The 14,928-nt window shown below is 34.7% G+C and overlaps 1 long non-coding RNA gene across 1 annotated transcript; it reads left to right on the top strand.

Annotated features, from left to right (window-relative positions):
* The first annotated feature begins 300 nt into the window (after window positions 1-300).
* Window positions 301-14,210, top strand: LOC121380056. The gene is made up of 3 exons (XR_005958875.1): window positions 301-346; window positions 11,228-11,318; window positions 13,628-14,210. It is a non-coding gene; the product is annotated as an uncharacterized LOC121380056 (long non-coding RNA).
* Window positions 14,211-14,928: the final 718 nt, after the last annotated feature.

Raw genomic sequence — 14,928 nt, 5'->3', positions numbered from 1 at the left:
ACATTGAAGGTGTTGGCCACTCCACGCTGAATTCTGCCCGTTTGCAGCATGCCAATAGCTCGTAGACACTCATCTCGTTGCATACGCCGCATCGCAAATTCAAACAATAAAAATTAAAAAAAATTAAAATAATAATAACAACTGTATGATGAACAAAATGAAAAAGGCTGACAGAAATAATGTTCCACAGTGATTAATTGACCTTCCTTGAAATTGTCAAAATCGAGAATGACACCCCACGTACGTGTACGGGGCAACTGCGTGAAGCACGTGCAAACTGGAATGTGTTTCGGTGTGTTGATAAACAGACCTACACTTTCTTTACTGGGATGTCTGTGGTCAAAACGTATGTTCGGTTTAATAGTTGACATTAACATTAATATTTCAGGTTCCCCTACTTTGTTTTAAGAGTATATTAGGTGGCCATTGCAAGATACATAGTATAGTTTTAACTGGTATAACCTGCCATTATAAATGCAACTTTAATTGCATCTTTATAACATGGCACAACGCAAACTTGCAACACTGTTTATAGTTTTGCATATCTCTTTACACTGTTTTTAACTAACTTAATTCATTTATATATTTACCATTGTTAGACACCCAGTAGCTGATATATACATTCTGTGCTGGGATGTCATTAAGCATTCATTCATCCACTATTTGGCTGCAAAAGCTTGCTAATGAAATTATTCTAAACCATGATAATAGCATTTTTAAAGTGTCAGAAATTAAATGCAGTTGCAAATATATCCATATGCCAATTTATTTATTGCTATGTTTTTCTAATAATTCTGTCATTATTTTTTCATTCATAGATTTCTTTTAATTATTTTGGACCAGCCTCTGTGGCATAGTGGTTAGGCCATCGGTCTACAGGCTGGTAGGTACTGGGTTCGGATCCCAGTCGAGGCATGGGATTTTTAATCCAGATACTGACTCCAAACCCTGAGTGAGTGCTCCGCAAGGCTCAATGGGTAGGTGTAAACCACTTGCACCGACCAGTGATCCATAACTGGTTCAACAAAGGCCATGGTTTGTGCTATCCTGCCTGTGGGAAGCGCAAATACAAGATCCCTTGCTGCTAATCGGAAAGAGTAGCCCATGTAGTGGCGACAGCGGGTTTCCTCTCCAAATCTGTGTGGTCCGTAACCATATGTCTGATGCCATATAACCGTAAATAAAATGTGTTGAGTGCGTCGTTAAATAAAACATTTCTTTCTTTCTTTTAATTATTTTATTTATTTATTTTATTTTACATTTGTGGGTAGTATTAAATTGAATATATATATATATATATATATATATATATATATATATATATATATATATATATAATATATATATATATATATATATATATATATATATATATATATATATATATATATATATATATATATAATATATATATATATTTGGTGATTCAACATTTTGTAATGAATAATTCTGGCTTAATTGTGTATATATTTAGTACATTGGTACAATAATATTAACTACGGCCATGAATGTACTTTTTCCTAAAAAAAATTATCAAAATTTAAGAAGAATAATTTTGTTGCCTCCATAAAAACGGCTACTAAATTAAAAAAGAAGCAGGAATAATAATTAAAAAAAAAAAAAATATTGTATGATTTTTCATAAAGGTAAACAAATTGATCATATCCAGCACTTGCCATAAAAATATGACTTTCACATTAAGAATGGCCTACAATTAAATTAGCACTCTGCCCTGTCAAAATCCTTGCTAGAACACCAGCTGGCTTGGAACTGACATCACCTCCTTGTGTAACTATCATACTGTATGTATACAGTGTATAAATGTAATTTAAGACTAGGCATTTTGCTTTGATCAGCCCAACATCGGTTATCTCTACAGTGAAACGGGTAAAACAACGTAAATGCCCAGTTAATTGAATTAAATATATTTTCTTGTTTAGAATATCAGTGTCTGTATACTCAATGTGTTTCTGGCCATCTCAATATTTGTAAGAAGCCCAAAATGGATTTTGTCTTCAAAATGAAATTTAACCTAGTACAAATATTAGAACCATCAGAAACATGTTTAATATACAGCCACTAATGTTTTATGCAGAAAAATATATTTGATATGTAATTACAATCGTTAAAAAGTCTCTGTTAGTCGATAACATCTTAAAAATTGCAGCAAACTCAGGAATGTCCCTTTAACTGACAACATTACAGAATTATTTGTAGCAATAAACCTTGGTCGATTACTGGTGGTACATAGGCTATATGTAATTCATTTGCAACAATGTAGATTACATAAATGAACAGTTGGCACTGTAAAACAAAGAATCATTTTATAAATCTAATCTACCAAATACACACCAGCCAAACAAAAATCATAGGTGAAGGTAACTGGAAGACTGCATCAATTAACTAAGAGTCATTTGAATAATTCAGTGTGTATGTTTCTGAAGTAAGTATTTATTGGTGAATATGACAAACTGTTGAAAAGATGTGATTTAGTTTTAGTGTTAAAGTTTTAGGTTTTTCTTAGAACATTTGCCAGCATTGTTGACTTGTAGAAGTGTGCTTTAATGACAAAACATGATACACTGATGGACAGTTTTTGTAGCCAGTCTAACGGTGGTGATTTGTATAGGAAAATAATAGGTTTCTGGCTCACTGGGATGGACATTATTACAAAACATTGTATTGTAGCATTCCGGCATGTCCATTTCATCATTCTGTGAAAATCAACAGACCAGCAGGCTTCTTCTTCAATTCTAATTTAAAACCTTAAGTGTTAAGTATTATGTAACTTCCTGCTCACCAGAGGGCAGACTGAAACAAAATGGCTGTACCCATTATATATATAGCCTTCACATTTATAATTTTTTCTGTCCTGGATGGAAGAGCCGGTCAAAGCCGGCACCTGTGCCCAGGACAGGTGTGCACTACAACAGTTTGCTCTGAATGTGCACGTTAAACAGTTTGGTCTTGGTCTTATAATTTTATTAAATACATTTGCTCATATTAAGCAGTGTGGTAAAAATTGACTGTACAAGTTTAAAAAGCTTGAGGAGAGTATTGTTTTAAGCACCTCAACATATGTAATTATACAAATGTCCAAACAAATCCATTGCTGCTTATCAGTAGGCCTAGGAGGCACTTTCTCTCCATCATATGTCGAAATAATATGTTAAACACTAAATAGCCATATTATAAAAATGCGCTCAAGTGTTGTTAAACAAATCAATTTTTTATTATTATTATTCCTATTTTTATTGACATGATATCCACACAGATGTATACAGTGAATATGACAAAAAGATATTTAACTATATGAAAAACAAAGTAGTTAGAGATATTTAGCTAAAAATCAAATATATGTGACTGATAATGAGACATACCCGGTACATGTGTGAAAAATTTCAAAAGGAAGGAAGGAAATGTTTTATTTAACGACGCACTCAACACATTTTATTTACAGTTATATGGCGTCAGACATATGGTTATGGACCACACAGATATTGAGAGAGGAAAGCCGCTGTCGCCACTTCATGGGCTACTCTTTTTGATTAGCTGCAAGGAATCTTTTATATGCACCATCCCATAGACAGGATAGCAAATACCATGGCCTTTGATGTACCAGTTGTGGTGCACGGGCTGGAGCGAGAAACAGCCCAATGGGCCCACCGACGGGGATCGATCCCAAACCGACCGCACATCAAGCGAGCTCTTTACCACTGGGCTACGTCTCGCCCCTAATCTCCAAAGGAGACTGAGGACATACTAAGTATCAAACAGAAGAGAAGAAATACAATCTATGTTTTAAATAAATTATAACAAATTGACCAAAATTTTGTGAATTTATCATAATTGCACATGGAAAAAGCTGCTGCTTTTGTAACATAACAGTATTCAGTCAACTCTTTTTGGATCCATTTCAAACTGGGTACATGTGCATTGAAATGATTTTTAAATATTGTGTTTTGTAACATGTACAATTTTTGGCTTTAAGGGATCATTATTTCTGTTTTTAAAGCCAAAAATTACATTTTCTTTATTAAATTTAATGTTTCTGCCCATTTTTACATGAATTCAGTTCTGAACATCAGTCCAAATTGAGTTGACTAAAGTGCATTCCCAAAATAAATGGATAATTGTACCAAGTTCTAAATTACAAAAATTACACTTCAGACAAGAAATATGTATAACCAATTTTATATAAATACGTGTAGGTATTAACAGGAAGTATATTATGAATTATTTTAAACTGAAACCAGCGCAATTCACTACTATCAGCATAAAGGAATTATATTTATATTTTTGCAATCAGAATCTGAAAAAGTACAATTTCCCATTTTAAGTTGTATACCGATTTTGAGAATGACAAATTAGTAACATATTATAGTAATGTTTACTTTCTCTAACAGTTGTATTTAACATTGTAATAGTATATGGCAATATAGGAGACAGCAGCTTATTTTTCAGTTTAACTTTACACAATTTGAAATATTGTTTTACCGTATTAATTACACCTTGATAAGTTAAAAAATTAGTATTGATATTAAAAACCAGCTTGAATTCATGATTAGTTAAAAATTTACCTCTATTGTGAAATAAATCATAAATAAATGTTATCCCTCCTTCAAACCAATCTCTATAGAATATTGATTTTCCATTTATTTTTATGTCATTATTATTCCAAATATATTCTGACAATATCTCTTCAAACACAGGGTTTGATTTGCATTTTTTAAGATATGTTCCTCACGCCATTAATATTTCTTTCCAAAATCCATTATATTACCTAAATATAAACACTCATGAATAATCAATCCCTTCCATTTAGAATCGGTGTTAACTAATCTTCTAATCCAAGCAATTTTTTGTGCTTTAATAAATTCTTGTATTAATATAACTTTAATATCACCATCTTTCATATTTTTTTTTTACATTTGAATAGGCTTAATTTTTATCAGGTTTTCCATTCCATATAAAAGAAAAGAAGTGCCTCTGTAGTACTGAATATTGTCATCAGGTGGATTAGGAAGGGTTAAAAATAGATGATTTAATTTTGGTAAAATAAGGCTCTGTAATATTATATTTCTCCCCAGTTAACACAAATCATTTTATTATTCTTTTCATTTTTCAAATGAAACCACTGCCACCACAAGGCTGATATGCAGTAAGCAAACTTGTATATGCACAAACACACACACCATACATGACCATACATACTACTGCCTTTCAATATTTCCTATTTGGAATGAAAAAAATCTAATGTGTCTTTTCACTTTTGTAAATAATTTCAGTTTAATTTGACATAAAAAGAAAAGTAAAAGTATTTTGGAAATAACAAAAAAATTTACTCTTTTTATATGCAATTTAGAAATCAATCTGCTCAGAAATAAATAACTTGTAATGAATTCCATAATATGAAGAAGAAAAAAGGTGTTCCCTTTAGGAAGGACTATAGGTGGATGCCATCCACTGTTCCAAATCTAATGGGACACGCCTAATGACTTCTTAATTACCACCCACCCATCCATATCACTATAGTATAGCCTTCCAAACAATAACAGGTGTTCCCTTTAGGAAGGACTATAGGTGGATGCCATCCACTGTTCCAAATCTAATGGGACACGCCTAATGACTTCTTAATTACCACCCACCCATCCATATCACTATAGTATAGCCTTCCAAACAATAACAGGTGTTCCCTTTAGGAAGGACTATAGGTGGATGCCATCCACTGTTCCAAATCTAATGGGACACGCCTAATGACTTCTTAATTACCACCCACCCATCCATATCACTATAGTATAGCCTTCCAAACAATAACAGGTGTTCCCTTTAGGAAGGACTATAGGTGGATGCCATCCACTGTTCCAAATCTAATGGGACACGCCTAATGACTTCTTAATTACCACCCACCCATCCATATCACTATAGTATAGCCTTCCAAACAATAACAGGTGTTCCCTTTAGGAAGGACTATAGGTGGATGCCATCCACTGTTCCAAATCTAATGGGACACGCCTAATGACTTCTTAATTACCACCCACCCATCCATATCACTATAGTATAGCCTTCCAAACAATAACAGGATTGTATAAAATGATAGGTTAATAGTTAGTACACTGGGGCGTGCGCTACAACATTTTGCTCTGAATGTGCACGTAAAGCCCTATGACCTGACCTGTTAGTATACACGCTAATTTACTCTATGACTCCCACAAGAGGTATTGCATAGATTATTCAACAGGATAAGGTGAAGCTACTATAACAGAAGTTGACAGTATTGGGTGTTAGCAAGGTGAAGGTCACTCTTTAAAATCCATAGCCTGTAGTGTAACACATATTGTATACAAATCACACATGATGTGATGCATTCAAGCAGTGATGCATCACTGCTGCCAAGTATGTATAGAATGTTCAGGTCACTGAAGGTGTTTGCAGTCAATGTAAATACATTATTTCAGTGGTTTTACACATAAATGTATTCTAATACATGTAGTAAATAATATATGCTTGTGAATGCAAGGAACAAAATGAGTCAATAATTTTGTATAGCACAGAACCTGGGTAATAAACAAATTTGTAGTTGTTATTGTTAACGGAATATAATATTAATATACTGACACACAATGAAAATGCAAAAACAACTTTTTATTGCAAATAACGACAAACTATTAATGAATTGATGGATAATGTAATATGACATTAATGACTGGTATTCATGAGATACAATCACATGGAAACATGGCCAGTTATCATCAGTAATCGAGTTGCATTCATAATCGAAAAGTTCAACCCCCCCCCCCATATCAAGGTCAGTATCTGGTGTGTCCACCACTGGCCCGTGAGCATGCGTGGAGTTGATGGATGACCGTCATCAGATGGATAGGCCTTCCATGATGTCCTATCGTGTTGCTTGCTGTCATCGTCGCAGTTCTGAACTGGTCACGGAGGTGGTGTCGTCGAATCTGCCGATCTTGACATGGGATCGTAACGGGATGTTGACCAGGTCGAGGTCGATCACGGACACTCCCAGTCTGTTGATGACGTTCAACAAGTCGTCCAATAGTTGATGGATGGACTCTGAAGGTCCTAGCAACTTGGCTTTGCGAAGTCCCCCCTTGAACCGTGCCCAACGCTCGCTTCCTTTGTTCTTCTCCGAGTCGTGGCATTCTTAATGTGACGAGGAATATGACACCGTTACGTGACTTTTATGTGTCCACATACTGGCATTTCACATGCATTGCATGCAGCATGACTGAACATGTAATGAATGCATTTCACACCATTTTGTGTGTTTATGCTATAGTATGTGTAACAAGAACAAAACCAGGATTAAAACCCAGACAAAAGTACCAATCAATGGCTTCCTCTCATAAATTGTTATTTTAAGTCCAATAAATATATTTTTCATTAATCACAAGAAAATATTGAAAAATATCTGTTTTGCGTTTTCATTGTGTGTCAGTATATATAGATTTATATTCAGTTGATCTGAAAGGAACACCAACAAGAACTTTTAATTACATATTATTTTGTGTAAAAATTTTCACCAGGAATATTAGGTGTGCTTTTTGCAGTTTAAATCAAATAAGCTAAACTCGTGCAGGTATTATGTACATACATCATACATTTGTACTTTATAATACTGAAGTGGCGATGAATATATGGTTCCATTAACAATGTTATTCTGCATATTGTTATTCTATAATAATTATATATATGACTTCACAAATAAAATATTGTAAATTGGGTTACACTTTCACTCCACAAATATGGGAATATTATTACAGCATACATGTACCATTTTCAGTTTTAAAAGACCCATCTTTATTGTGGTTCTAGTATCATATCTCAGCAAAAAATTTTTTTACTTAAAATAAAATACATAGATTCCCATATTTGTAATTTTTGTTATCTTCAACCAGAAACATTGGAACATTTGTTTTATTTGTACAAAAGTTGCTGAAGTCTGGAAAGTAAATTGCAAATTGAAAAATATATATTATATAAAAAATGTCTGTTCAATGAATTTGAAGAAATTTGGAGACCATGGCAACTTTTCTTCGAAACTAATGGTTAATGGTTCTAGTTTGGAAATCTTTTTTTACTCTTTTTTCTTAAATCTATCACCTCCTTTCACTGTTGATCTGCCCATATGCAACCTGTAATGTAGAGGTATATGGTGTGTGTGTGTGTGTGTGTGTCTGTGTGTGTGTCTGTCTGTGTGTCTGTGTGTGTGTCTGTCCGTGTGTCTGTCTGTGTGTGTGTCTGTCTGTCTGTCTGTCTGTGTGTGTCTGTCTGTCTGTCTGTCTGTCTGTCTGTCTGTCTGTCTGTCTGTCTGTGTCTCTCTCTCTCTCTCTCTCTCTCTCTCTCTCTCTCTCTCTCTCTCTCTCTCTCTCTCTCTCTCTCTCTCTCTCTCTCTCTCTCTCTCTCTCTCTCTCTCTCTATATATATATATATATATATATGCATAATTCATACCAAAATAGTAATTATCAGTAAACACTCCACAATGTATAATTCAACAAAAAGAAAAGAAAAAAAAAGTGTTTTATTTAACGACGCACTCAACACATTTTATTTTCGGTTATATGGCGTCAGACATATAGTTAAGGACCACACAGATTTTGAGAAGAAACCCGCTGTCGCCACTACATGGGCTACTCTTCCGACTGGCAGCAAGGGATCTTTTATTTGCGCTTCCCACAGGCAGGATAGCACAAACCATGGCCTTTGTTGAACCAGTTATGGATCACTGGTCGGTGCAAGTGGTTTACACCTACCCATTGAGCCTTGCGGAGCACTCACTCAGGGTTTAGAGTCGGTATCTGGATTAAAAATCCCATGCCTCGACTGGGATCCGAACCCAGTACCTACCAGCCTGTAGACCGATGGCCTGCCACGACGCCACCGAGGCCGGTAATTCAACATTAATGCGCCTAGCAGATGTACTATAGTATTGTTAAATTATAGATTTTTAAACATTAATGCACCTAGCAGATGTACTATAGTATTGTTAAATTACAGATTTTTCAACATTAATGCGCCAAGCAGATGTACTATAGTATTGTTAAATTATAGATTTTTAAACATTAATGCACCTAGCAGATGTACTATAGTATTGTTAAATTACAGATTTTTCAACATTAATGCACCTAGCAGATGTACTATAGTATTGTTAAATTATAGATTTTTAAACATTCATGTGCCTAGCAGATGTACTATAGTATTGTTAAATTATAGATTTTTAAACATTAATGTGCCTACCAGATGTACTATAGTATTGTTAAATTACAGATTTTTCAACATTAATGCGCCTAGCAGATGTACTATAGTATTGTTAAATTACAGATTTTTAAACATTAATGCGCCTAGCAGATGTACTATAGTATTGTTAAATTACAGATTTTTAAACATTAATGCGCCTAGCAGATGTACTATAGTATTGTTAAATTACAGATTTTTCAACATTAATGCGCCTAGCAGATGTACTATAGTATTGTTAAATTATAGATTTTTAAACATTAATGCACCTAGCAGATGTACTATAGTATTGTTAAATTACAGATTTTTCAACATTAATGCGCCTAGCAGATGTACTATAGTATTGTTAAATTACAGATTTTTCAACATTCATGTGCCTAGCAGATGTACTATAGTATTGTTAAATTATCAGTAAACACTCCACAATGTATAATTCAACATTAATGTGCCTAGCAGATGTACTATAGTATTGTTAAATTACAGATTTCTAAACATTAATGTGCCTAGCAGATGTACTATAGTATTGTTAAATTACAGATTTTTAAACATTAATGTGCCTAGCAGATGTACTATAGTATTGTTAAATTACAGATTTTTCAACATTAATGTGCCTGGTAGATGTACTATAGTATTGTTAAATTACAGATTTTTCAACATTAATGCGCCTAGCAGATGTACTATAGTATTATTAAATTATCAGTAAACACTCCACAATGTATAATTCAACATTAATGCGCCTAGCAGATGTGCTATAGTATTGTTAAATTACAGATTTTTCAACATTAATGTGCCTAGCAGATGTACTATAGTATTGTTAAATTACAGATTTTTAAACGCCTGGTAGATGTACTATAGTATTGTTAAATTATAGATTTTTAAACATTAATGTGCCTGGTAGATGTACTATAGTATTGTTAAATTACAGATTTTTAAACATTATTAAATTATAGATTTTTAAACATTAATGTGCCTGGTAGATGTACTATAATATTGTTAAATTATAGATTTTTAAACATTAATGCACCTGGCAGATGTACTATAGTATTGTTAAATTACAGATTTCTAAACATTAATGTGCCTAGCAGATGTACTATAGTATTGTTAAATTACAGATTTTTAAACATTAATGTGCCTAGCAGATGTACTATAGTATTGTTAAATTACAGATTTTTAAACATTAATGTGCCTAGCAGATGTACTATAGTATTGTTAAATTATAGATTTTTAAACATTAATGTGCCTACCAGATGTACTATAGTATTGTTAAATTATAGATTTTTAAACATTAATGTGCCTACCAGATGTACTATAGTATTGTCTACCAGATGTACTATAGTATTGTCTACCAGATGTACTATAGTATTGCCTACCAGATGTACTATAGTATTGCCTACCAGATGTACTATAGTATTGTTAAATTACAGATTTTAAAAAATATTACGTAACTTTATTACTTGCAGGGATGTAATATGGCCAATTTAAAAATAAAAACCAAAATTATCTTTACAAAGCTGAAAACTAACAAACATTGCATCGGAAATGCTGCAGATCCCCCTGTGATTGCATTATCATAAAATGTCATGAAAATTGGATGAGAAATAAAAAATGAAGTTGGTAGAGCATCAACATTGTAATCTATATTTTTGGTACTAGTAGCCTTGACCTTTGATGCAAAGTGGTGAAATGTGAACTCATTCAAGATTTTCCTGATTCTATTCCTATACATGTTGTTGAAGTTTCTTGTAAATTGGATGGGATTTTTCTGTGAAGCGAATACAGAAGGCAAATTGCTCTGTATTGCTTACAGTTAAAAAAAACTGCAGACTGACATTGCTCAATAATTGAATGGGAAGTCTGCAGGGTTTTTTTAACTGTAAGCAATATAGAGCAATTTGCCTTCTGTATTCGCTTCACAGAAAAATCCCACACTGATGAACATACAGTGAGTGCAGAATTTTTGTTTCAGCTCTTAGCATAACTGGAGAAGCGCTTCAGGAATTACTTATGACTGAAATCAGGAAGCATGGCCTAAACCCAGATAATATTGTGGGTCAGTGGTAAGATTGTGCGGGGAATATGGCGGGAAAATAAAGGGGGTTCAAGAGTTTCACAACAGTACCCCAATGCAAAATATGTTCACTGTCTGAACCATCGCTTAAATCTTGCCATTTGCCATGCTTGCAAAATTGCATTTGTGCAGTCCATGTTCACTGTCATAGGCGATGTCCAATTTTTTCTCACCAACTCGCCAAAAAGAGCAGCTGTATATGCTGCCCACAGAGACAACGCTGAAATGTTGAAACAGCTGTATCCAACAAGGTGGTCCCAACATTCTGAAAGCGTCTCAGCTTTCCTCAGAAACTTTGAGCCGACAGAAGAAACCCTTGTTGATCTTCAAACCAATACAGATATAAAAACAATGGCAACCGCCTCCTCACATAAAGCAATTATGTCATTTGCTTCAGTTTCCCTTTGCGTGGCTGGTAAACCTCTCGACACATTGAACCCTCTGTCCAATTCTTGCAAGATCCAACTTGCGACCTCGTTAAAGCCTCTGAACATGCTATGGTATTGCACAAAGTGTTGCTTCAGAAAAGGGGCGATGCTACATACATGTATGAGAAAATCTGGAAAGCAGCAACTTCCCTAGCCAATCGGCAAAATGTTGCAGTTGATCCTCCAAGAATTGCTGGTTGTCAGCAGCACCCAAACAATGTTCCCACTCCTACAGTTAAGGAGTACTGGCAGCTGAACCTGTTCCTTCTGCTCATGGATCATTTGAGATTAGAACTGGAAGACAGACTATGTATTCCCCACCCACAAATGAAGGCCCAGTACCTCCTCTCCAACAAGATCGGTCAACTCATCCCGGTAATGTGGGGAGAGATTAAAGCCAAATATGTGCTTTTCATTGATGCAGAGCTTGAATTATGGCAGCACAAAATTGCCAATAGAGGTCTTGTCGCAGACAAGCTGTGCAAGGCTATGGATGCATCATATCAACTCCATCTGAACCTGTATGCAATTTTCAAGGTTTTCCTTACAATACCACTATCAACGGCCTCTACTGAAAGATCATTCAGTAGCCTCAGGATGCTGAAGACATATCTCCGAAACACAATCACTGAACAACGTTTGACTGGCCTTGCATTGATGCATATCCACTAAAATATAAATGTGGATGTAAACAGGGTCATCAATGACTTTGATGCAACTGGGCACAGGTGCATCACACTTGTTTTCAATAACCCACACAACAATCAGTCCTCTGATGAGAATTAGGGGAAACAGGGAAATGTTTTCAGAACAGATACGACTTAAAACAGGATTTAAAAATCCCCATGAAAGAAAAAGTATATATATATATGTATATTAAAAGCAAAAAAAGAAAAAAAAAAAAAAAAGAAAAAAAAAAAAAAAAAAAAAAGGAAACCAAAAAATAATTATAAAAAAACCTATAAAAACCCACTGTAGCAGGGAAATCTATGAGCCATTGTGTACTCATCACTGCCTGATGAGACCTGCCAAGAGATCGAAACAGTTATGATTGAATTTGTTAAGACCAGCTGTTGATGCTTTCAAGTTCAAACAACGTCATGCCTTATGGCAATGATAACATCAGTTAAGTTTTATTGTATTCGATATATAAAAATTGACTCAAAAAAAGTAAGAAAAAGCTCAGAATGCATCTACAGGCGTCCTAAGTTTCAAAATTATCTTGGGGGGGGGGGGGGGGGGGGGGGGAGCTCCCCAAACACACACACACACACTCGGGCATGACTTTGGTGTGCGTAATGCTAAAATGTTCTGGCTATGCAAGGGTAAGATGACTCGTCGCAAGGATATAACAAAGGGGTTTCCTTTTCTTTTTTTAACCTATTATTTTGGATAAAATTGAACCTGTACTTTGTAAAAATTATTTTATGCACAAAAAAAAAAGGAAACACAAATAAATAAATAAAAATAATATCCCCATATTTTAGGTACAGTGATGCATGATTTAGAATTATTGGTATTGGTCCTAAATATTATGAAGTTATTGAGTGGACTGGTTAGGTCAGGTCATAGGGTTTTACGTGCACATTCAGAACAAGCTATTGCAGCGCACGCCTGTCCTCCGTACATGACAGGAAAGATGGGGGGGGGGGGGGGGAAGAGGAGGGACCGCCTGCACTGGCAGGTGCAAGGGAGCACCAGCAGCCCGACCAGGTCGGTAGCAGGTGGGGGGTGTGGTGGTGGTGCTATGGAATTTTGAATGAGTGGACTAATTCAATGTTCCTTTTATAATGAAAGCTGACTGGATGCGTTACTAGCAATGTACTATGTCTTTGTTTCTATGTAACATTTTGTAATTTCTGTCTTGTAGACCTTGGAGAAAAGCTGCTACATTTTTCCAATAGCAACAAGGAATCCTAGAACAGCACTTACCACAGGCCTTTAATATACTGGTTGGGATGCGAAAAAAAACCATTCAGAGAATGGGTTCACTGAGATGGTTCGACACTACGATGAAAGCACCTCGGGCGATCAAACTGTATGGATTAAATCTCAGTTTAACTGTAACACTAGAACTGTTACTTAGTAATCAACATACCTTCTAAAGGTGCATATGCACCTGCTTTACTTTTACTATTCAAACGGTTGCTTTCATCCATGTATTAAACAAAAGTGACGGTTTTTCAGAATGTTTTTTTTTTTTTTTAACATACATCAAATATTTGTGTGAGAGTTGGTAATGTTTTTATACACGTTTTCATTATGGAGTTAAAGTCAATTCATCAGTTCCCTTTTCATGAAACAAGTATACAATAAAGAACCATATGACATTGACCAGGCTTTTTCTTGTAACAGTTTTGTAGTCATTCCAAGAATAAAATGAACAATTAAAATTAGTTGAACTTCAAGGTCTGAATATGTCAACAAGTTAGTGGTTGTGGGACTCTATGTTAAATGAGCTTTCAAGGGCATGGAGGACAGTGCCCATCCTCCATGTATTACAGGTCTAGAATATGTGCCTTTTGTCACATTTGAAGATTAAATTATATTCCTAGGACAGCATATTAACATTTGGCCTTTGTTGTGTTTTAAAATTATTAGTGCTCTGGTATTAACATTTATTACTTCATTCACACATGCATTCCACCCATTAAATAGGAGTGATTATAAACTAAACATGTATACAGATTATATTGTGTACACAGTGGATCAAACTGAAGTTGTGAAGGACAGGTAATCATTATACAAACAATGACAAAGAGATAAGACCAATCTACATGTATTTTTTGTGCTATGTAACGCCGCATATAGCACGTGCCACATATAGCACAACTGTGAGTGATCTGTGGTGATTTTCAACACATAAAGCACACAATGAGCTATATGCGTCAGCATGCGCCACATAAAGCGCACATTAGCTGTATGCAGCAGACATATGCCTTGATCCCACATAAAGCACACTTTGTTTAATTTTAGCATTACGCATGCCTGTAGATGTATTCTGAGCCTTTTCTGCTGCATTTTTTTATCTCTTTTTTTTTTGAGTCAATTTTAAGAGGATATTTTATATAACAATTACAGACAGCCTCGATCTATTCCCAGATTTTTTGTTTTGCATTACGCACATGCATACTGTGGCTAATGGGTGCTACGCCTTTGTATGTGTGTGTG

The sequence above is a fragment of the Gigantopelta aegis genome, chromosome 8 (assembly GCF_016097555.1).
Source record: "Gigantopelta aegis isolate Gae_Host chromosome 8, Gae_host_genome, whole genome shotgun sequence".
In the NCBI taxonomy this organism is placed as follows: domain Eukaryota; kingdom Metazoa; phylum Mollusca; class Gastropoda; order Neomphalida; family Peltospiridae; genus Gigantopelta; species Gigantopelta aegis.
The sequence above is the reverse complement of the archived record's forward strand: the minus strand, read 5'-3'. Positions and strand labels throughout refer to the sequence as shown.